Source organism: Pseudophryne corroboree, chromosome 2 (genome assembly GCF_028390025.1).
Source record: "Pseudophryne corroboree isolate aPseCor3 chromosome 2, aPseCor3.hap2, whole genome shotgun sequence".
Classification (NCBI taxonomy): Eukaryota; Metazoa; Chordata; class Amphibia; order Anura; family Myobatrachidae; genus Pseudophryne; species Pseudophryne corroboree.
The window spans coordinates 792708259-792733249 of NC_086445.1; the positions used below are offsets into that span (position 1 = coordinate 792708259).

At 46.5% G+C, this 24991-nt stretch overlaps 1 protein-coding gene and 1 long non-coding RNA gene across 4 annotated transcripts in view; one reads left to right on the top strand and one right to left on the bottom strand.

Annotated features, from left to right (window-relative positions):
• LOC135048735 (uncharacterized) overlaps positions 1-24991 on the top strand; it is a 1076079-nt gene that overhangs the window by 529603 nt on the left and 521485 nt on the right. The gene's annotated exons all lie outside the window — the stretch shown is intronic.
• The window catches only part of LOC135048771 (uncharacterized), a 46148-nt gene continuing 32670 nt past the window's right edge, over positions 11514-24991 (bottom strand). Inside the window, exon 3 of the long non-coding RNA XR_010240573.1 lies at positions 11514-13354. This is a non-coding gene — a long non-coding RNA (uncharacterized LOC135048771). The remainder of the gene's footprint in view (positions 13355-24991) is intronic.

Genomic DNA, 24991 nt, shown 5'->3' on the forward strand with positions numbered 1-24991 from the left:
TTTTTTCTTTGCATCATGTGCTGTTTGGGGACAATTTTTTGGAATTGCCATCCTGTCTTGATTGACACTGCAGTGCCACTCCTAGATGGGCCAGGTGTTTGTGTCGGCCACTTGTGTCGCTTAGCTTAGTCAAACAGCCACCTTGGTGCGCCTCTTTTTTTCTTTGCATCATGTGCTGTTTGGGGACAATTTTTTGGAAGTGCCATCCTGTCTTGATTGACACTGCAGTGCCACTCCTAGATGGGCCAGGTGTTTGTGTCGGCCACTTGTGTCGCTTAGCTTAGTCACACAGCGACCTTGGTGCGCCTCTTTTTTTCTTTGCATCATGTGCTGTTTGGGGACAATTTTTTTGAAGGGCCATCCTGATTGACACTGCAGTGCCACTCCTAGATAGGCCAGGTGTTTGTGTCGGCCACTTGTGTCGCTTAGCTTAGTCACACAGCGACCTTGGTGCGCCTCTTTTTTTCTTTGCATCATGTGCTGTTTGGGGACTATTTTTTTGAAGTGCCATCCTGCCTGACACTGCAGTGCCACTCCTAGATGGGCCAGGTGTTTGTGTCGGCCATTTGTGTCGCTTAGCTTAGTCACACAGCGACCTTGGTGCGCCTCTTTTTTTCTTTGCATCATGTGCTGTTTGGGGACAATTTTTTTGAAGGGCCATCCTGCCTGACACTGCAGTGCCACTCCTAGATGGGCCAGGTGTTTGTGTCGGCCACTTGTGTCGCTTAGCTTAGTCACACAGCGACCTTGGTGCGCCTCTTTTTTTCTTTGCATCATGTGCTGTTTGGGGACTATTTTTTTGAAGTGCCATCCTGCCTGACACTGCAGTGCCACTCCTAGATGGGCCAGGTGTTTGTGTCGGCCACTTGTGTCGCTTAGCTTAGCCATCCAGCGACCTCGGTGCAAATTTTAGGACTAAAAATAATATTGTGAGGTGTTCAGAATAGACTGGAAATGAGTGGAAATTATGGTTATTGAGGTTATTAATACTATGGGATCAAAATGACCCCCAAATTCTATGATTTAAGCTGTTTTTTAGGGTTTTTTGAAAATAACACCCGAATCCAAAACACACCCGAATCCGACAAAAATTTTTCGGTGAGGTTTTGCCAAAACGCGTCCGAATCCAAAACACGGCCGCGGAACCGAACACAAAACCCGAAAAATTTCCGGTGCACATCACTAGTTCTCACCAGGAATTACAGAATCCAACTATCTGTAACCTCCTTAAAGTGACTCTGGAAGCCATTACAAATCGTAATGCACCAAATACAGATAAAGAAACTGGGACAATGATTCGCACAGCGTAATCGGCCTCTTGGACTTTTATGTCTGGAGCAATTCAGTTGCAAGCTCTTTTCTTTGCATGGTAAATCCGCGGTTAATCCTCGTTATCCCATAGATTCTAGGACAAGTGCCTGGAGCTATGGGTTAAAGCATTTGCGGCAGCTGCAATAAGAGCAGAAAGCCCTACTTACAGCAGATTTCTGTCCAAGCCTACGGAGGCTCAAACAAAATCTGCGTTAACTGTAGCCTGCAGACTTATTATGGGCTGCAATTCAATAGCCCCGGCCCGGGCAATGTTTCAAGGCTAATTGAATAAATTAGCTTTTTGATCATTGTAACTTTAATATGTGCACAAAGAGAACAAGAATATTTTAAATACACAAAAAAATCTCTTTCTCTGTGCGCCAACAAAGAGACATTCTTTCCTTTCCGGTTCTTTTTGTGTCCATAAATCTTGTTTCTGGTAGCATCCCCGAAAATCTTTATATGAGAATTGCCTATTTTTGATTATTACAGACCGGGGTTTTGACATATAAGTAATGACAATATACTGGTGCAGAGCATCATCCCATTTCCCCTTTCCCATTTAGAACTTTAATATGTGATCTGTTTGAGAATTAAATCATTACACAGATCTTTCAGTCCCCCCCACCTCCCGTACATTGCCTCCCATCTTCGACCTTCATAGAAAATTTTTCTTTTACACTTCAGTTTGATGTAGATATTATTGTACTTTGTTCGGCAGCAACAATAGACATTCATTTTCCTTGTGTTCTTCAGGCATCAAAGTTGTGCATGAGCCTCAGTAACTACTTTACCTTGAAAAGAGCAACAGGAGATGACATTTCTTCATTTCCTCTCTTATGAACTTTCCCACCTACTGCTGAACTTGCTCTAATTGAAGTCCAGAATATCAGTGCCTACTTTAACGGAGTTCCATAAGTGTGACGTTAAGATTTAGTGTTTTCAATGCACAACCTAAATTAATATCACTCCCACTTATTCACAAGAGGGATATTTAAATGTTAATTTCTGTAGCAGTCAGATCCTCTATTCCTGATATCTTCTTATATAAAATATCCCTTTGTATGATACTGTATTGTAAGTCATAATATTTAGATTGCTTCTCCCTCACTGCACCATAGTATCCGACTTACTGACTGCACTCTCTGGGAGGCGTGTGTGTGGGAGGGGGGGTACTTAAGCATGGCGCGTCATGGGAGGTCAACATTGCCACGCCCCTTCGCTATACTGTGAGGAGATTATCGGCATTGTGTAGCATGGGGCGCTGCTATGATGTCGCGATTCAGCAGTGATCCACATCATCAGCCGCGGGACTACCCACTTCACTTGGTAAGTGGGCGGCTGTGTGATGGGTAGAGGGCGACTCTGGGAGACTTGCCCTCTCTTCTGGGCAGTCAGGAGCACCACCCAATTTTCAGTAGTTTCCTGCCCATTCCAGAAGAGTAGACAAGTATGCATTGCACAGACGTAGAATATCTTAAAGCCGTCATAATCATGTTAATTTATAGTGCAGCAAATCTACTTGCCATACAAAATAACTTGATTATAATTAATACGCTAACCTTTGATTACATATTAAGACATCACTAGCACACATATTGCCACACACACACACACACGCACACACGCACACACACATATTTTATTAAATAGAATAATAGAACACAGAAACTTTCTTGAATCACGGCGCCCTAGAGCAGGCTTTCCCAACCACGGTCCTCAAGGCACACCAACAATGCAGGTTTTAGTGATATCCAGGCTTGAACACAGGTGACTTAATTAGTAGCTCAGTTATTTTGATTTAACCATCTGTGCTGCAGCCTGGATATCACTAAAACCTGCACTGTTGGTGTGCCTTGAGGACCGTGGTTGGGAATGCCTGCCCTAGAGTATCAACATTTCTTTTTCACGACACCCCTAGGCTCCTAGGCTTCTAAAGTTTCTTGTAAAATTCAGCAACAATTATTAAATTAATCTCTCTGTGTTTACCTATCTTCCTTAGGGGTCTATTTACTAAGCCTTAGATGGAGGTAAAGTCCACAGATATAAAGTACCAGCCAATCAGATCCTAACTGCCATGTCACAGGCTGGGTTTGAAAAATGACAGGAGTTGATTGGCTGGTTCTTTATCTCTGTGCACTTTATTTCCATTTAAGGCTTAGTAAATAGACCCCTAAGTTATGTGGTGACGAACAGGGTTATGCTTCTGTTTGTCCACATATTTTATGATTGGCAGCAACCAGCACTGGTTTTATCCATCACATTGACCATAATTAATTGATTTGGTACTGGACCACTAACCTGTGGCACTTCTGGAAGTGCCCCACAGCACTCAGTTTGTTAACTACGGATTTAGGGCCTGATTCAGAAATGCACGTAAAATTGATGTTCCACATAACAGAGTGATTATCAGTAGACTGTGCATGTGCTGCGATCGCATTGCGCATGCGTCAAAGTGCCTCTGCGAACCATCACGCAATGAGGTTTCCTTCGCAAAATGTTTTTATAGGAAGTAACTGTTTGGGGGTGTTAACATGGTGTGGGGAGTGGTTGTTCAAACGCAGGCGTGTCATGGCCGTTTTCTGGGAATGTATCAAACGTCATCTGCATGCCTTAATGTACAAAAATATGGCGCCTGCGTGACTACTGCTGGGTGCAGTCTGCATAGCCATAGGTCTACCCTTCAGCCGATGTTCCTAGTTATTGTGTATAGGCTATGTGTACGCAATTGCGAATGAGTTACAGTAGCTCCGGTGGGCATCTCTTTGCATTTCTGGGCAGCAGCTTCACTTGCTGATATCTGCAGTTGCGTTGCTGAGAAAATCGAACTTGCAGCTGCATTTTTCGTCCATCGCTGAATCAGGCCCTTAGAATCATACTTGCCTACCTGACCCTCTCCATGAGGGAGAAAATGCTCTGTTCCTGGACGTTCCTGGTAAGGTATGATTGCCATCACCTGTGGTGAGCTAGTTGATTGATAAGAAAGGTGTTTCACCACAGGTGATGGCAAGCATACATTACCAGGAAAGTCCAGGAACAGAGCATTTTCTCCGTCATGGAGAGGGTCAGGTAGGCAAGTATGCTTAGAGTGTTTTCAGCGAAGTCAAAGTAAGATGTGATGTACTGTGGAAAAACGTTCTTTAACTGGCACAAAATAAATGACATGATATTTTGATCTATCTTGCAATTTATTGGAACCAATTTGCTCTGGTTCTGAAACTGATCAGATAAAGTGGTATAAAGTTTTCATCCAATAATCAGCCTTATTATACAAACCCAGATCAAGTTGGAGTATTGTTTGAGATCCATATGTAGTTTGTTTCTGTTACACCACCTATCCAAGATAGTTTGCACTTCACGAGTATCTTTCCCTTTATCACTGGTTGTAAAAAGGTGACCTATCATAATCTTTCTTTGAATGCATTTTTGTAATTAGACACAGTTTTGCCATGTTGTAAAACTGCCATTAATTTGTTTCCACCTGTTCAAGCATGCTTTTGTCTTAGTTAAACACCTAACTTGTATTGTGCTTGATAATGAGCTTTAATGCTACAGGCCCATTGCCAGTGGTGGACCAACATTTTTGGGGCTCTGTAGATGGACAGTTATGGGGGGCCCTTCACAACCAGCAAAAAGGGGCAACATCCAACGAGGTCTAAAGAGCCTTGCTGTCATTGCAAGGACATTGAGGTCCAAATGGCGGAGAAGAGGGTGGTGGGGTGGAGTTTTTGAAAATGGCCCATACAGTGAGCCCCTTCCCACCAGCCTGTGTCTGCAGGAACAGGTCAGGTATTTGGCACGCTGAGAGAGTCTGCAGGGGCAGATGTCCTGGGTGAGAGGGTCTGTGGGGCAAATATGGTGGATGACAGAGCGAGAGTCCGTGGTGCAGACCTGGTTCCAGCACACCCCCTGGTCCCTTTGATGTCTACTTCTCACAGCATGGAATGGGATGCCGATGGTCAAAAAACAGTGTGCAGGAATCCCGACACCTGTCAGAATGCTGAACATAAGTATGCCAGGGGGGGAATTAGGGTTAGGCTGCCGGGGCAAGGTCAAGGTTAGGCACTAGGGGTAGGATTAGGGTTAGTTTAGTTGCTTACACCTGTCTGGATTTTGGCAGTTGGAATGTCGGTATTCCGATCGCCAGTATCCTCGCTGCCAGTATCCCTTACCCACCCCTTCAATAGTCACCTAACAGCACCCCCTTCAGTAAACACCACAAAGGCACCCCTCCTTTTAATAATCACCCCACAGAACCCCCACTTCATTAATCACCTCACAGCACTCCCCCCCACCCCCTCTTTTCAATAAATCCCTGACAGCACACACTACTCAGTGCCAACATAATTGTGCCCTTATTAGACGCCTCCGTGTCCCAGGCTCCTTCTCACCTATCATTGCACTCAGTCTCATTCCTAGGAAGGGCCCTCCCAGGTTCCACAATTCCAGGGAATGTTAAAAATAAGTTCTGCAGGCTGCTGGGAATTGTAGTTTAAAACGGATACACGTTTCACGGTATTTACAGAGCGCAAATTAAAGAGCTAGACTACAACTCCCAGAAGCTCCCGCGGTACTAAGTGACGAGTATCCAATCTGCAGACCCTCCAACATGGCCCGCCCCACTAGGTACAAAATACTCTGTTCCTGGACTTCCCTCTTAATTTATGATTGCCATCACCTGTGTTGAACTAGTTAAATGATAAGAAAGCTGTTTCTTCACAGGTGATGGCAATAATAAATTAAGAGGGAAGTCCAGAAACAGAGCATTTTGTATTTGTACCTAGTGGGGCAGGTCATGCTGGAGGGTATGAATCTGTAATAGCAGCTATGCTGTACTAGAAGCCTGGTTGTCATGGTGTTATTTGTGACGAGCTATAACCATACAGTAGGTGAAAATGGCCCTCCGGGATCTGGGGCCCTGAAGCTTAAGTTTAATTAGTTTCATAGTAGATCCGCCCCTGCTCATTGCTGCAACAGAACTAAACCTCATAAGAACCATGTTTTGGCAAATATGTTTAAACCTTGTATATTTATTGTCAGCCATCTATCTGACAATAGAAAGGTTCTTTTGACTCTAATGCACAAGGTAATTCCAGTTCCAGCAGGTTTTCATTGTGTTGATTTACAGAAATTGGGGAGTCTCCAAGTTCCTGTTTGGGTACGCAACAGGCAAATAGACTAAGCCAAAAACAGAAAAAAAGTATTGTAATCAGCAGGGGCGGATTGGGAACTGAAAGGCGACATGAAAAGATTTGTACAAGTGGCCTCACATGGGCAGCACCAGTGGTATACCGTGTAACCATGGCAGCAGTAACACCCCTCACATGTCGACAGACAAAATAGGCCCCACATGAACTTAGGCCCACCGGGAATCTACCCCTGTGACCACTCCTCCCCTGCTAGCCAGAGTACCTTTAGCAAAAATAGATACTTGTATGTAATCATTAGAGGACTTATGATATCTGCAATACATCTGCATTCCTTATGTTGAGCATACACGGTCAGATAAAATGCCTGTCAGACCGACAGACATTTTATCTGCCAATATCTGGGACGGTATCTGGTTGCTAGATAGACAGTCAATAGATAGACACCATATGTTAGACAGACATTAGGTCGACAGGGGTCAAAAGGTCGACAAGAAAATCGTCGACATAAAAACGATGGACAAATGTTTTTTTTTTAAATTTAACATGTTTTTGGACTATTTCATACCTTCTTTATCCATGTCGGCATAGAGTTGGATATAAACCTAGTGGCGAGCGCAGCGAGCCACCGAGCCCGAAGCGTGGTGAGCGAAGCGAGCCCCGGAAGGGTATGCCTTTCTACAATTGGGGGTCCCAGATGACAAAACTATCCACACAAACCACAAAAATGAAGAAAAACAAACAAAAAAAAACCATGGTGTCTACCTTTTTTTTATGTCGACTATTTTCATGTCGACCTTTTGACCGTCGACTTTTTAACCCTGTCGACCTTTTGTACTGTCAAGCTTTTTCATGTCGACCATTTGACCCTGTCGACCTTTTGACCCTGTTGACCTAATGTCTGTCTAACACAGGGGTGGGCAATTATTTCAGCTGAGGGGCCACTTGACACTTTCCTGTCAGTTTTCGAGGGCCGCACACAAAATAGCAGCTCCCCTATGTGCCAAAAATATAGGGACGTGGCTTCATGGGGAAGGGGTGTGGGCAAAAAATAATACAGATTAATTTTAGGCTGCACAATAGTCTCCATTATTCAAATTACGCCACACAGTAGCGCCACTTACACACATTACTCCAGGTAGAGCCCCTGTCACACATTACGCCAGGTAGAGCTCTCTTTCACACATTACAGCAGGTAGAGCCCCCTTTTACACATTACGGAAGGTAGAGCCCCCTTTTACACATTACGGCAGGTAGAGTCCCCTTTTTACACATTAACATTTTATTTGGGATAATCATTGCACAGCAAGCAAATTATCCAGTGTCTTATGGCCCCTGGGGAGAGGTGTGACACAGTGACAGAACACGGGGGTATGACACGGTGACAGAACACGGGGGGGGGGGGGTGACACGGTGACAGAACGCGTGACAGAACACGGGAGGTGACACAGTGACAGAACACGGGAGGTGACACAGTGACAGAACACGGGAGGTGACACGGTAACAACACGGTGGGGTGACTTAGTGACAGAACACAGGGGGGTGACACGGTGACAGAACACGGGGGGGAGTGACACGGTGACAGAACACGGGGGGTGACAGTGACAGAACACGGGGAGTGACAGTGGCAGAACACGGGGGGTGACAGTGACAGAACACGGGGGGGGGTGACACAGTGACAGAACACCGGGGGGTGACACAGTGACAGAACATGGGAGGTGACACGGTAACAACACGGTGGGGTGACTTAGTGACAGAACACGGGGGTGACACAGTGACAGAACACGGGGGGGGGGGATGACACCGTGACAGAACATGGGGGGGCTGACTCAGTGGCAGAACACGGGGGTGACACAGTAACAGAACGTGGGGGGGTGTCACGGTGACAGAAAACGGGGGTGACAGAACACGGGAGGTGACACGGTAACAACACGGGGGGTGACTTAGTGACAGAACACGGGGTGACACAGTGACAGAACACGGGGGGGGGATGACACCGTGACAGAACATGGGGGGGCTGACTCAGTGGCAGAACACGGGGGTGACACAGTAACAGAACGTGGGGGGGTGTCACGGTGACAGAACACGGGGGTGACAGAACACGGGAGGTGACACGGTAACAACGCGGGGGGGTGACTTAGTGACAGAACACGGGGGTGACACAGTGACAGAACACGGGGGGGGGGGGATGACACCGTGACAGAACATGGGGGGGGCTGACTCAGTGGCAGAACACGGGGGTGACACAGTAACAGAACGTGGGGGGGTGTCACGGTGACAGAACACGGGAGTGACAGGACACGGTGACAGAACACGGGAGGTGACACGGTAACAACACGGGGGGGGTGACTTAGTGACAGAACATGGGGGGTGACACAGTGAAAGAATCCAGGGGAGGGGGTTGGCGGGTGGTACAGCAAGCGTTAAAGGTCTCCCCCCTAACCTAAAAACAGTCCGGCGCCACTGCCCGCACACACAAACATATACACACACACACACTCTCTCATATACACACACACTCTCTCATATATATACACACACACACACACACACACACACACACACACACACACACACACACACACACACACACAAATACACTTTCTTTCCCTCACTTTTTCCATTAACTTACTGATCTGTGTCTGGCTGGCAGTGGCAGGAAGGATGGATCTCTAGCAGTGGCTTTTGTAGCTCCGCCCCCTAAAGTCCACGTAGCCCCGCCCCTCATCTCCGCATAGCTCTGCCCCCTTTTTGTCTGATCGCTGCCTTTGTCAATGGGGACTCTGGAGGATGTGTGTCAGGCGCCGTGCAGCAGCAGCAGGGGAGACAGGCACCGGCAGCTTGGAGTACTGCAGAGCAATGACAAGCAGCTCAGTCAGTCGGGCCGCTTGTCATTGCATGCTGGTGGGAAGCAGTGGGCCGGTCAGGATCGGTTTGCGGGCCGCATCCGGCCCGCGGGTCGTATTTTGCCCACCCCTAGTCTAACATATGGTGTCTATCTATTGACTGTCTAACTAGACACTGTCTATCTTTTATACCACACCCATCTGGGACATACACCGTGAGATCTCTCACAGTATATGTCACCTGATATCGGCGCTCCACCACCAGGGAGGAGACATTTTACTGCTCCTTCCCACGTGAAGGAACAGGGGAAATGTCCACCGGTCAGCTGCAGTAGGGCATACACTGCCTGACTCGGCCGACCAGACACTTAGAAAATATTATGTCGGACGGACATACTGGATGATCCGGTATGCCCGACTGATCGGTATTTTCAGATCGGTCGGCCACATACATGCTACAATTATCCCCCTCAGTGATGGAAAACAGGGTGTGGCTCGCAATCGAGACACTCCCACAAAGCCACGCGCCCTTTCCAATAGTCCATGTCCATTTTCAAGATCCGACACGGCTTCGCCGTGCTAATGTCCCACTTCAACTATCCAAAATGATGGGAGGTATGTCATAGCATGTGTGTCCAGCATTGCTTTCCACATAAATGTAAGTTTACCTAAATTATAAACAGATGTGCTTAGGTTTATGTAACATAATAATAGGAAGGAACTACAGGGGTCATTCCGAGTTGTTCGCTCGTTGCCGATTTTCGCTATGCTGCGATTTGTTGCAAAATGCGCATGTGCAAGGCACGCAGGGCGCATGCGCTTAGTTATTTAGCTAAAAACTTAGTAGATTTGCTGTGGATTCTGCGGCGCTTTTCAGTCGCACTGCTGATCGGTGAATGATTGGGCAGGAAAGGGGCGTTTCTGGGTGGTAACTGAGCGTTTTCCAGGAGTGTGCTAAAAAACACAGGCGTGTCAGGGAAAAACGTGGGAGTGTCTGGAGAAACGGGGGAGTGGCTGGCCGAACGCAGGGCGTGATTGTCACGTCAAACCAGGAACTAAACGGACTGAGCTGATCGCAATCTGTGAGTAGGTCTGGAGCTACTTAGAAACTGCAAGAAAATATTTAGTAGCAATTCTGCTAATCTTTCATTCGCTATTCTGCTAAGATACACTCCCAGAGGGCGGCGGCCTACCGTGTGCAATGCTGCTAAAAGCAGCTAGCGAGCGAACAACTCGGAATGAGGGCCTACACTTGCAGTGTGTTTTCTTTCAGCCTCTGTACCTGAATGGCAGCCTCTTTCTTATTTGGGGGTCTTGCCACATTCATTTTTGTCTTGGACTACAGTGTATTGCCATCTTTATCTTGCATTTAATATACATACATACCTCCCAACATTGGAGCGCTGTATGGAGGGACACTCCCGCGCGCCGAAGTCGCGCGCCCGAAATCAGGGGGCGTGGCCTATCGGAAAGGGGGCGTGACCTCGCGGCAAGTGCTGCGATCGCAAGCCACGCCCCCATTTTCGTCATTATGGGGGCATGAACAGCGCTGTGAGAGCTGCTGGTCATGCCCCCTGTCTCTCTCTGCCGTGAATAGACTCTGTGCGCATGCGCACAGCATCTATTTACCGCTGCTCTGCTCAGAGCAGCGAGTGGCAGGGGGAATCTCTCAACTGCCCCCCCACCCGCGGGACACTGCGACCCGAGGGTGGGACAGACCGTAAAAAACGGGACTGTCCCGCCAAAATCGGGACAGTTGGGAGGTATGTACATACTCTGCTCTGTATATACAGTACAATGATCTTACTTTCAGTTTGTGTTTATTAAAAATCTTCTCAGTATTCTGTTTTCTTATCATTAAATATATACAGTAGATAAAGTATATTAACTTTCCTGCATATCAGGCCTGATTCAGGTTTATAAGCAAAGCAAAAATCAAGCAACAAGGCAAAACCATGTTGCACTCTAGGTGGGGCACATGTAACATGTGCAGAGAGATTTAGATTTGGTTGGGTTATATTGCTTCTGTGCAGGGTAAATACTAACTGCTTTTGCATGTAGCCAATAAATGTAAAACAGCTTTATTTTTACACTGAAATTTAGATATCAGTTTAAACACAACCCACCCAAATCTAATCTCTTTGCACATGTTACATCTACCCCACCTGCTGTGCAACATGGTTATGCCCAGTAGTGTGCTTGTTTGCTTTGCTTACAAACCTGAATCAGGCCCTTCATGCAGTCATTTGTAGCTCTCAAAATGTGCTTCATTTCCACCACTTGTCTTGTGCCCCAGGAAAATTCTCAGACAGCAATTAACATCTACAGAAACTGTCTGCAATGGTCATGTTATAGTATGCCCAACAAAAAAACACGTTTCTCAGAATAAGAATACATAGATTTCAGAGATTGACTTTATGTACAGTATGTACAGAAAAACAACAACATTGTGCATATGTCAGTGGAGTAGATGAGAATCAGGGGCCCATTTAGCAACCAATATTTGTGGCTATTTCCCCCGCATACAACAGTTTTCAGGGGTTAGCCGCATATACTACTGTAAGCACTGGCGTTTCTATCATGGTGCAATGTGTGCGGTGCACACGGGCGCCTGGGTCCAGGGGGGGCCCACACAGCACACATTGCACCCATATTTTCATACTCACCTGTCCGAAGTCCACTGCCAGGTGTTGCAGCGGCAGCCGTCGCGGCCAAAAAAACCATCAAAAATGGCCACTGCGCCATGTTTCGGGAGATCTGCGCATGCGCAATAGACTTCGGCATATTGCCGGAGCGTGCAGCGCCGTGGAGAGGAGGGGGCCCACCCGGAGTGTGCACACGGGCCTCCTCCTCTCTTAAGACGCCCCTGACTGTAAGTATCCCCTGAATGTATGATCCCTCCATTCCCGCTAGCAGCTGCATCCCTCATAGGTTTCCATGGGGGATGCGATGCTGCCAGATTCACAAATATATAGTCCCCGCAGTTACTGCCATCTTCAGATTGCGGTAGCGCGTTGTAGCCTATGAGCTAAAGATTGGGGCTGTAGATCCGGCAGGGTTCCTCAGGACCCTCCATTGGAAATGACCACTGTGCATGGCGGTCAGCGTGACCGTGCATGCGCAGCAGCCCCTGCATCGCACTACGCACATCACAGGGACGGGCTCCTTTTGGAACCCTGTCTCTGACTGTGCCAGGTTATATTTTCACCCGACGTGACTTCATTCTGCAATGCTATGGTGGGCGCTAATATCATGCCCAGATCGCATTGCAAATGGGCCCCTTAGTACGTTCCGTTATCAAATTCAGTATACATTGTGTTTTGGATAAGTTCTTGTAGACATGTAAAAGAAGCGTCATTAGCAGCTTATTTTGAGAGATTAACAGAAACACTGATTAGTCATTCAGGAAGCGAAGACCTGATTTATCAGACTCCAGTTGTGACTTTTGTGAACGGTATTTTACCATCTGTACAGATCCAATTTAAAACTATCCCTGTGGGTTGACAGAAGTGTGTTCACAAGATTGTAAATATAGCCACACATTGCATGACATGAAAGAAATTAAAAACGAGGATGTTAAAACCAAATTTGTGTATCTGCAGATGCAAAGTTTCTCCACACAGTTTAGCGAGGCGACAGGTAGTGGAGGAGGTTGGGAAAGATCACACAGTAAAGGCAGCCTGACCTTGCCTGAACAAAGCCAAGCCCTCAGTGGAACTTGGGATTTTTGTGGAGAATCAGGTAAAGTCAGGAAAGACCAATGACTTCACTGCAGGAGTCAACAGCGGGCTGAACTCTTTTTCACCTACTCCACAACACAGACAGATGCGATCTCTTCACTGCCTCAATAATTCCCATAGATCAGTCCAATTATTTTGTAGCTTGCACACAGAGTGGCTGATGCAGAGTAACACACAAGACTTAAATGCGGATAGTTGCAGTATGCATTGTCCGTCCATAGGTTCAGTGTTCTCCAGGGTCTGCTGTTTCCAACCAGGGGCTACTGGCTGTGTCCGTACAGGGGCTGCTGTCTGTGTCTGTCCAGGGGCTCTGCTTGAGTGTGAAAAAAGAAAGAACAACAAAGTTAAAAACATTTAAAAAAAATTACTGCAGGACTTACTGTAGTGTAACATTCATACAAGTATTGTGATTCTGCAGGCCGTAGCCCAATTTCATAGAAGTATTGTGATGCTGCAGGCTGTACCACAGTGTAATACGCATTCATACCCTCCAACATTTTACACACAAAAACCGGTACAAATTAGAGAAAGGGGCGTGTCCATGGGTAAAGGGGGCGTGGCCAGGTCCCTTTTCCTATACTTTCAATGGAAGTTTGGAGAGCCAAAAATAGGTACAGACCATAAAAAAAAGGTACTGTACCTATTAAAAAGGTACAGTTGGAAGGTATGCGCATTGTGATGCTGCAGGTTGTACTGCAGCTTAATATTCATATATGTATTGTGACGCTGTAGGTCATACCCCAATTTCATACAAGTATTGTGACGCTGCAGGTCCTACTGCATTGTAATATTCATACAAGTATTGTGATGCCGCAGTCCGTACCGCTGCGTAATATTCATACAAGTATTGTGACGTAGCAGGTGAGACCGCAGTGTAATATTCATACATGTATTGTGATGTTGCAGGTTATACCACAGTGTAATATTTATACAAGTATTGTGAAGTATTGTGAAGCTGCAGGCCGTAACCCAGTGGGGATGCAGTCAGTATATATACTTAGCATTCAGGAGACCCAAATCCTGACAGCCGGTAAAATACAGATGCCCAGAATCCCGACAAACGCTCGGTATTCCTACTTGGTTGGTGCGAGCCACCAAGCCCAATGCGTGGCGAGTGCAGAGAGCCCGCGAAGGGACTTGCTGCCGGGATTCTGCCAGATGGGATGCCACTGTCGGGAAATCATTTGTATTCCACCCAGTGTATATCCCTAACACACGTGCAGGCCGTACTCCAGTGTATACATAATAAGTACTGTGACGCTGCAGGCCAAATCGCATTGTAATATTCATACAGGTATTGTGACACTGTAGGTAGTACTGCAGCTTAATATTCATATCTGTATTGTAACACTGTACAGATGGAGCCACACTAATTGTGCCTGGCGCATCTATCACCGAAAGCGTCTCCATCTGGGGCGCACATGCATCAGGTGTTGGAGACGCGCCCCATTCACTAGACTGGGAGAGTGTCCCTGTGCACTCCGCCGTGAAGGAGATGCGCCTCATTCACTAGAATGGGAGAGCATCTCTGTGCACTCTGGCAGGGCAAGGCGGACGGATCATCTAGTCACGCCGGGAGTGCACGTATGTGATGGAGCCACACTAGATAAGTGCGGCTCCATCTGTAGGTCATGCCCCAATTTCATACAAGTATTGTGACACTGTAGGACATACCGCAGTGTAATATTCATACAAGTATTGTGACACTGTAGGACATACCGCAGTGTAATATTCATACAAGTATTGTGACGCTGCAGGCTGTAACCCAGTGGGGATGCAGTCAATATATACTGGATGTCGGGATCCTAGCATTCAGGAGACAGCCAGTCAGAAGACAGCCAGTGAAATACCGACACCCAGAATTCCAACAAACGCTCGGTATTCCTACTTGGTTAGTGTGAGCCACCAGGCCTGATGCGTGGCAAGTGCAGCGAGCCCGCGAGGGAACTCGCTACTGGGATTCTGCCATATGGGATGCTGCTGTCGGGAAATCTTTTGTATTCCACACCACTGTGTATCCCTAACACACAAATACTGTGATGCTGCAGGCTGTACTGCAGTGTAATATTCATACAAGTACTGCGACGCTGCAGGCCGTACTCCAGTGTATACATAACAAGTATTGTGACACTACAGGCCCTACCGCAGTGTAATATTCATACAATTACTGTAACGCTGCAGGCCATACCGCAGTGTAATATTCATACAAGTACTGTGACTCTGCAGGCCGTACCCCAGTGTATACATAACAAGTACTGTGACGTTGCATACTATGCCCCAGTGTAGTATTTTATACAATTACTGTGATGCTACAGGCCGTTCCCTAGTGTAATATTTCATACAATTATTATGATGCTACAAGCCATACCGCAGTGTAATATTCATGGTTGATGATTATTTTAGCGATAGTATCCAAATAAGCAGGAAAAAAAGGCAATTTGAAGGCCCGTGCAGAAACTGGCTTTGCTATAATTAAGTTGCCCACCCTTCAGTGTGTACTCAGAAAGAGTTTTCAGCGCAGCCAGGAACCTTGTCAGCGATCGGTGTAAGAGGTTACTTCCCCAAAATGTGGAAAAAGATGATGTTCATCAAAATGAATCGCAAATTCCACAAGGAAGACCATGTGTAGACGGGATCCGTTCAATTTGCCGGCTGCTCGGATCCTAACGGTCAGGATACCGACACTGGAATCCCGCCAACCGGCAATGCTGCCACCCGGAATCCCGGCAAAACAGGACTATTCCCACTCGTGGGTGTCCACGACACCCATAGAGTGGGAATATAATCTTGTGGCGAGCCACCGAGCCCACAGCATTGCGAGCGCAGCGAGCCCGCAAGAGGACTCTTTGCGCTCGCCCCTCTGATGGCATTCTGGTGGGTGGGATGCTGCTGTTGGGATATTGACAGCCGGCATCTCGCCCTCCAGTTAATCGTATGTATTCCGTGTAGACAACAAACATTTTTATAGTTTATTAAACTGCCATCTTGTCTGCCACTGCAGTGTCACTCTGTTTCCTAGATGTGCCATGTTGAAACTTGAACTGCCACATGTTTGTTGCCGCCCCCTGCTGTCGCTTAGCTTAGTCATCTAGCTACCACGGTGCCACCCTTTGGCCTAAACTGGATGAAAACAATATTGTGAAGTGGTCAAACATGAATGGAAATAACTGGAAATTAATGTTATTGAGGTTAATAATACTGTAGGAACAAAAACAGGCCCAAATTATGTGATTTTAGCTGTTTTTATGATTTAAAAAAGAAAACAGAAACAAAATACGCAAGGGCAGTTTTGACAAAACCAAATACAGATCCAAAACACAAAGGAGATACAGAATCCAAAACCAAAACACAGGGGTCAGTGCACATCTCTAATAAATATATATCTGAAAATAAAACAACTTACATAAAATGTGAGATAGTCTCGTTTAGCAGAGAATTATGTATGCACTTCTTGCCATAATAAAACATTTTTGCTTGTGCAAGTGCCTGGGAAAAAATACAGTGACCAACTAGCAGAGTGCCAGCAGATGTCATTGCCGTCTGTAGAAATACTGTCTGAGGACTGGGGAAGTAGAGTGGTAATTAGATTATCAATTAGGGGGTCCTGAAATACTTCTGGAAATGTATACCATGGCACTTATAATTATTTCCCCCCAATTTAGTTAATAGAAAGGGATGGCTTTTAATTCTTATAGTACTTTATACATTTCTGTGAAGGAAGTAACACAGGCAGAATGCCACACAAACGTCTTTTTGCTAAAAGACAGTAGTGGAGATAAATACAGTAGCCAAAAGAGGAGAATCAGTTGTCCCAGGGCCGGCTCCAGGCATGTTCGACTAGAGCGGCCGCGCGGGGCGCCACTCTTACAGGGCGCCGCACGCTGCGGCCGCCATTTTCCTGCCTGGAGCCAGCCTCTGTGTGTCCGACTCCGACTCCCGGCCGCTTGTGTGCGCGCTATGCAGCGCGCTGTGCGGCGCCGGCGTCTGACGTCGGACGCCGGCGCCGCGCAGCGTGCATAGCGCGCACACAGTTTTGTTCCTCCGTCCGCGGCCCGCCCACAGCAGTATTCCCGGCTCCCAGCAGCACCGCAGTGTCAGTGACAGACAGGTAAGTTAAAATCTGTCTGGCACTGTGTGGGGCCGTTTATTTTTCTGGCACTGTGGGGGCATTATTTTTCTGGCACTGTGGGGGCATATCTGCACTGTGGGGGCATTATTTTTCTGGCACTGTGGGGGCATTATTTTTCTGGCACTGTGGGGGCATATCTGCACTGTGGGGGCATTATTTTTCTGGCACTGTGGGGGCATTGTTTTTCTGGCACTGTGGGGGCATATCTGCACTGTGGGGGCATTATTTTTCTGGCACTGTGGGGGCATATCTGCACTGTGGGGGCATTATTTTTCTGGCACTGTGGGGGCATATCTGCACTGTGGGGGCATTATGTTTCTGGCACTGTGGGGGCATTATTTTTCTGGCACTGTGGGGGCATATCTGCACTGTGGGGGCATTATTTTTCTGGCACTGTGGGGGCATTATTTTTCTGGCACTGTGGGGGCATATCTGCACTGTGGGCATTATTTTTCTGGCACTGTGGGGGCATATCTGCACTGTGGGGGCATTATTTTTCTGGCACTGTGGGGGCATATCTGCACTGTGGGGGCATTATTTTTCTGGCACTGTGGGGGCATATCTGCACTGTGGGGGCATTATTTTTCTGGCACTGTGGGGGCATATCTGCACTGTGGGGGCATTATTTTTCTGGCACTGTGGGGGCATATCTGCACTGTGGGGGCATTTATGTTTCTGGCACTGGGGGCATTTATGTATCTGGCACTGTGGGGGCATATCTGCACTGTGGGGGCTTTTATGTTTTGTGGCACGGCGGGCATTTATTTATCTGGCACTGTGGGGGCATTTATGTTTTGTGGCACTGGGGGCATTTATGTATCTGGCACTTATGTATCTGGCACTGTGGGGTCATTGATGCATCTGGCACTGTGGGGGCACTTATGTATCTGGCATTGTGGGGGCATTTATGTATCTGGCACTGGGGGCATATCTGCACTGTGTGGCCATTTATGTATCTGGCACTGCTGGGGGGCATGTCACGTGTAGCTGGCACTGCTGGGGGGTATGTCACGTGTAGCTGGCATTGCTGGGGGGCATGTCACGTGTAGCTGGCACTGCTGGGGGGCATATCATGTAGTGTATCTACTAGGCGTCTGTGGCTAGGCAATGTGTCTATCGTGCGCTGCCTGGCGCAAAGTGTCTATCGTGCGCTGCCTGGCGCAAAGTGTCTATCGTGCTCTGCCTGGCGCAAAGTGTCTATCGTGCTCTGCCTGGCGCAAAGTGTCTAACGTGCTCTGCCTGGCGCAAAGTGTATAGGAGGTTCTACCTGGTGCAATGTGTATTAGCTGCACTACTATGTGGTGTAATGCGAATTGCCACTACTCTGTGGTCATGCACCTTCCCCACGAAGCAACGGCCCTAAATTTTTGCTGCGCGCCTTCGGCGCGCACTGTCCCTGCTTCAGCATGTGGGTGGAGGAGCACCAAGCATTACAGTATGTACATCATTTTGCCCTCCTTACTTAAAAATGTGCCCTCCTTGTGATCAGCACCCTGCCCTAAAACGTGAACACTATCATGTGTAGCTGGCACTGCTGGGGGTCTATTGTGTGTAGCTGGCACTGTTGAGGGGCATGTCATGTGTAGCTGGCACTGCTGCGGGGCATGTCATGTGTAGCTGGCACTGCTGCGGGGCATGTCATGTGTAGCTGGCACTGCTGCGGGGCATGTCATGTGTTGCTGGCACTGCTGCGGGGCATGTCATGTGTAGCTGGCACTACACTGGAGACATTGTGTGTAAGGAACACTACTGTGGCTGTTCTGCATAAGGCTGCTAATTGTGTGCATAGAGGGGGTGTGAAAAAATATATTTATTTATAGTTTAATAATATGAAGTTACGAGGCCACACCCACTTTCCCAGGAGGCCACGCCCACTTTTCCCGAAGCGTAGGGGGGCGCTTTTACATTTTCTCGCACAGGGTGCTAGTAGGCCTGGAGCCGGCCCTGAGTTGTCCTGTATTCATAATCTGCCATGTGTGGGCGTGATCTATGGCTGCACCCATCACAGTAGACATTGATTTACCAAGATCAACAGTTTTCCTGCACATCTCTATGGTCTTCTGACCATTCCTGCGCTGCTTTGTCGCTGTCCTCACTAATTACCTTGCTCCCTTGAATGACAGGCAAGATCATTTTTCTTTGTAATTTGTAGAATACAATTCACAAATAAAAAAAATATACATAGGGAGATAATTTTCGGTATCTTTGGGATAGCATTTACATATTACAGTATATGCACACTTGTCTACTTTCATTTGTGTGGGTTCATACAGTAGAATTTGGTTTTGTTCCCCTGTTGCCTGGGTTTGCTGTATGCTATATTGTGAACCATCTATTTTGAATTCTAACAATGAAAACTGGAACATGCAGTCCTGGCTTAAATAGTTTGAGAACCATTAGGATAAGAGGGTGTAGTATGTTATGCCAGTGCTTGGGATCCCGGCACCGGTATCCCGCCCGCATGCAGGCAGCGGGGTGAGCGCAAAAGAGCCCCTTGCGAGCTCACTGAGCTTGCGTGCTGCGCTCACCACACTGCGGTCACAGTAGCGCGCCACTCTATTTATTCTCATGGACACCCGTAGAGGGAGAATAGTTGTCGGTATGCCGGCTGTCAGGATTCCGGCGTCGGTATGGTGAGCGCCGGGATCCCGACAGCCGGCATATCAAATATACTCAGTGGAATCAATGCATGGGTAAAATATAGAAATTGGTCTGGCCTTGACGTATAAAATATCTTTAGTCCTTGAAGGGTTCAAGGATATCTTCTGTTTTAGGATTTTTGAATGGCCTTAAGTATTTATAAAGATCCATATAAGTGACATCATTTAAACTTACAAAATAAAAGTTACAGCATGGAACGCTTTGTATTTTTAAAACAGATGTCATCATCAGACACTAAAATGTACCATGAGCCGGGAGTTCAACCCCAGGAAGAAGGAACTCATATTTTATCTGTTATTGGCGCTGGTTTCATTACCCAGATGAAGGAACACACTGTACCTGTAAGGTTTCTTTCAGTGGAAAAATACTGTTAATATTTGGAGAGGATTATTTAGTTTCTGCTATCTTTAGTGAAAGTTCACGTTTATAACACTACTTACTTTTTCAGTTTCTATAGCAATCATACTGTTATTCTGGGTCATGAGCTTTTATGAGTAGAAAGCTCTTTCTTTCATTTGATTTTTAGACTGAATATGTTACTGACACATGTATATATTAAACCCTTAATGACCAAACCTATCATATCTTTATGACCCAATAACTGTTTAATACATTTTTTTGCAAACAACAGCTAGATAAATGAGCATAATTTAATCCACTGAACAGAAATGAACTGAAATGAGAATATGAACAAGTAGGGGAAAGGAGGTGGGTAACTGGAAGGGTATGTATTCCAGGAAGCTGTAGCATGCTTATCTGCTTAACCATGCATCTGTTAACCCATGAGTTGTGAACCCAAGTGGGGCCTAAGAACTCTTCTTGTGGTCCTCTGACTTGAGCACAGGTATTGGAAGAAAAGGTAATCGTAAGAAAAAGAAAATATACAATAAAAGAAGAAAACATGAAAGGAAAAAAGATTAAAGTATACTGGAGCATTTAAAAGTAGAATATCAGTCTAGTCCATCATCCTTATACTATACACTTTACCAGTAATCTGATTAGCAAGTAATTAAAATCGACATGTCATTAGAGCTGTAGTATGGTACATGAGGATCACTCATCTGGCTGAATCCAAGATGCCTTCCCTGCTACTTACACCCCTTTCACACTAAGCGGATAACCTGGGTTATTGCCAGGGCAAGCGACGCAACCAGGTTCCTGGCTTAATGTGAAAGGGTTGACGTCGGTCGTGCATCCATGGTCCACTATCCAGGTAGCTACCAGAGGTATTCCCGGGCTACTGTGTGAATGGTGCGAGCCAGTCATTCAACCCCAGTCACGCTAAAAGACTGCTGATTGGCTGTGTTTTCTGAATGCCCACCACTGGGAAGTGACACAGTCCAGACACGGGTGCAGACATGGGTGCAGTGTGAACAGGGTTGATCCGGGAATAAACCACGTCCAACTTGTAGTGAGAAAGGGGTCTACATGGGTTGAAACTATGTTCAGTACCCTGGGTTTGAGTCTTAACAGTCTATTTATTACCCCTACAAATAATCTTCTATCGCAGCAAGAGAAAATCTTCATATCAGTTATTTATCAAGTAAAATTAATTTAGGAGCTGAGAGACGCTTAGCTCCCATGTTACACTGGCAGATGGAAAAGTATTTTTACCTGCGGACACTGTGCCGGTCCTGTGATGACCTTAGCAATCAGGGAATATAATAAATAGGCTTATCCATTCTTTTCTTCCAGTGAATGCTTTCGCTTGTGATAGCCGTTGATAGTCTACATAAACAGGGTCTTAGACAAATAGGTGAAAGCCCTAAATCATGGCTACTTGCCATTGATAAATAGGCCCCTTAGAGACAAAAAAAAAATAGTCTAAGTACTGTTACAAGTCCTCAGACTGTAGATGGGTACCCCCAGGGTCGGACTGGCCCACAGGGGTACCAGGGAAAGCACCGGTAGGCCCCACTGCCTGAGTGCCCACTCCTTCCTCTAGGGATCAGGTTCCAGACTGTGCACTTGTATTATACATGGTAGATATGTTGCATTACACTGCACTAGACTATTGTGTATTTCATGCCTCTGTGGAGACTGGCCACACACCCTTTTTAGGCTGGCCACACCCTTAAGTATGGGACCAAATAACTGCATTCCCCCCGGTGGGCCCTTCATGCCCCAGTCCGACACTGGGTACCCCCATGCCGCTCTGATCAACTGCCCGATGCAGGTAAGCATATACACTTACCGATTGGCCGCTTGATGTGCCGCCCTCATGTCCCAGCTGGGCGGGCATTTGAATTTGCCTCCTAGCCCGGACGTCGTTCCCTTGCAGCAAGTGTACTGACCGTCTGTACACACAGCCAGATGTGCTGATATATATTTGTAAATATTGTGCATCGGCTGTTCTGCACAGATGGCGTGATATGTCAGTGAACCACTTCGGTCACAGACATATCAGGTGTACACACCCATCAACACGCATATGCCTGATATATCACCCAGCTTTAGGGGCATATTTACCAAAACATTTTTGCATAAAATCCTCCAAAACATAATAATCATCTGCTCATTCTCTGATGATGTTGTTGTATATCTTTCACTATGGTTACTTAAGAGTTTGATTGGAGAACTGTGAATAGTCACTGGTGCTTTACATACTGATCTGTAGCACAGGTTGTTGGTTTAAGTCTGAACAAGACCAAAGAAGGGGCCAGTGGTATTTGGGCAGCCGTAAACCAGTTGCTTATAGTTTCCCTGTTGTATGCAATAAAAAGGTAAAAAATTATGTTGATTTTAAATTAATGGTCTAATAATTAATGTACCAGTTATCTTATGCTCCTAGGTGGTTTACAGAGCACCCTCCAAAATAAGTGATTAATGTTAGGAAGCAGCTGTGTTTATCAATACAATCAGCGCCAGACAGCATCTTCCTTCTAGCTTTTTGTCACACGTCATACTGTCACCAATTTGTATATGCACTGCAACGTCTATCCGTTCTGCTGCATGATGCTAATTGGTGCATGGTTCTGGCAAAAAAAGAGCGGGACATTGGGAAGTGCAACAGGAGGGAAGCTGTGTGACTCTTCCAATAATATATTGCTGCCTCATCATTGATCATCGGATCATTGGATCAATGCAATCGATGCCAGGACTATAGTCCATCTGTTATCGATATTTGCTCAATGGTCAATGACCATCCTTAAAGGAGTCTAGTACAGACTGAGATATGGTGGAGCTAAAGGCAGGCCTTCAAAGGGGGCTATTGGTATTTTGATTTTGTTGCCCCACAAATATTTTGAGATCTAATTTTTATCGGGATGGGAAGAAAGGGACATAGTTTTTAATGAGGGAGGGTGGGCAAATTTAGGGTATGTTTTTCAAAAAGTAATGGGATGGTGAAGATATCACATGTAAGAAACATTGCGACACAGCAGAGGCAGAAATTAAAAGTGGTACAAGATGGAATTGTTCTTGAACAAAGTGAACAAAGTCACAGTAGCACTGCCAAGTCAGATAGCACATGTACGAAACATTGCGACACAGCAGAGGCAGAAATTAAAAGTGGTACAAGATGGAATTGTACTTGAACAAAGTGAACAAAGTCGCACTGGAACAGAACAGTACAAACAAATTAGACAATATATTTTTTTTTTTTTTTTCACTGGAAGCTCAGCTCGCACTGTGTGGAGTAACAGGGCTTTGAACAATATGCACTAGGGTAAAATGCACCAAACAGTACAAACAATAAAACTTAGCTATATTTTTTTAATTTGTTTTTTCAACTCACAGCTCTGCTCAAACTGCGTGGATTCACAGAACTGAGTTGATCGCTCGCTGACGATTTTCGCAGCACAGCGATCAGGTGAAAAAATGGCATTTATGCGCATGCGACGTATGGGTACAAAGCTCTTTGTGGTTGTGCATAGGGTTTAGCGAAGATTTCCTTCGCACTGATGGCCGCAATAAGATTGACAGGAAGGGGGCGTTACTGGGTGTCAACGGCATTTTATACGACGGCTTTCTCATAGGAAGGGTGTAGTATGGTATGCCGGCGGCCGGGCTCCAGGCGACCAGCATACCGGCGCCGGGAGCCCGACCGCTGGCATACCGCTATTTATTCTCCTTCCAGGGGGGTCGTGGACCCCCACGAGGGAGAATATCTGTCGGTATGCCGGGTGTCGGGATTCCGGCGACGGTATACTGTGCGCCGGGATCCCGACATTCGGCATACTGAAGACCACCCCATAGGAATACTTACTAACAAAGACATTGCTTTTCTGTGACAGTGCAATCCTGCACCTATGAACGGGAGACACTGGGGGTCATTCCGAGTTGATCGCTCGCTAGCTGCTTTTAGCAGCCGTGCAAACGCTAAGCCGCCGCCCTCTGGGAGTGTATTTTAGCTTAGCAGAAGTGCGAACGAAAGAATCGCACAGCGGCTACAAAATAATTTTGTGCAGTTTCAGAGTAGCTCCAGACCTACTCAGCGCTTGCGATCACTTTAGACTATTCAGTTCCTGTTTTGACGTCATGAACACACCCTGCGTTCGGGCAGCCACGCCTACGTTTCCCCAGCCACTCCTGCGTTTTTATCTGACACGCCTGCATTTTTCCGCTCACTCCCTGAAAACGGTCAGTTGACACCCAGAAACGCCCACTTCCTGTCAATCACTCTGTGACTAGCAGTGCGACTGAAAAGCTTCGCTAGACCTTGTGTGAAACTACATAGTTTGTTGTAATAGTACGACGCACGTGCGCTTTGCGACGCATACGCATGCGCAGAAGTGCCGTTTTTTTGCCTGATTGCTGCGACCGAAATTTGCTAGCGACCAACTCGGAATGACCCCCACTGAACTAATTCACAAGGCTGAAAGGAGGCTTTACCTTAGCCGCAGAGTTCCATAAGAACACTTTCACAAACTATTACTTTTACAGCTCTTTGTATATAATCATAAATATTTCCCATTGGAAAACTTCCTTTTACACTCCGAGGCTGTCCTGAGACTGTACTTACAGCATAAACTGATATACAGTACTTTGTGCACCACGTAACCACCATATTCTCCGAGGTTATGAGAAGGAACCAGTACTGCATTTATTCTGTATAAGCCTAATCAGCTATAAGCGTTGTTTTACAGTTGTCAGTATTGGAGTTTTTTTGGTATATTGTTTTTATGTGCTGTTTTAACCACTTGCCTGGCATGGTCG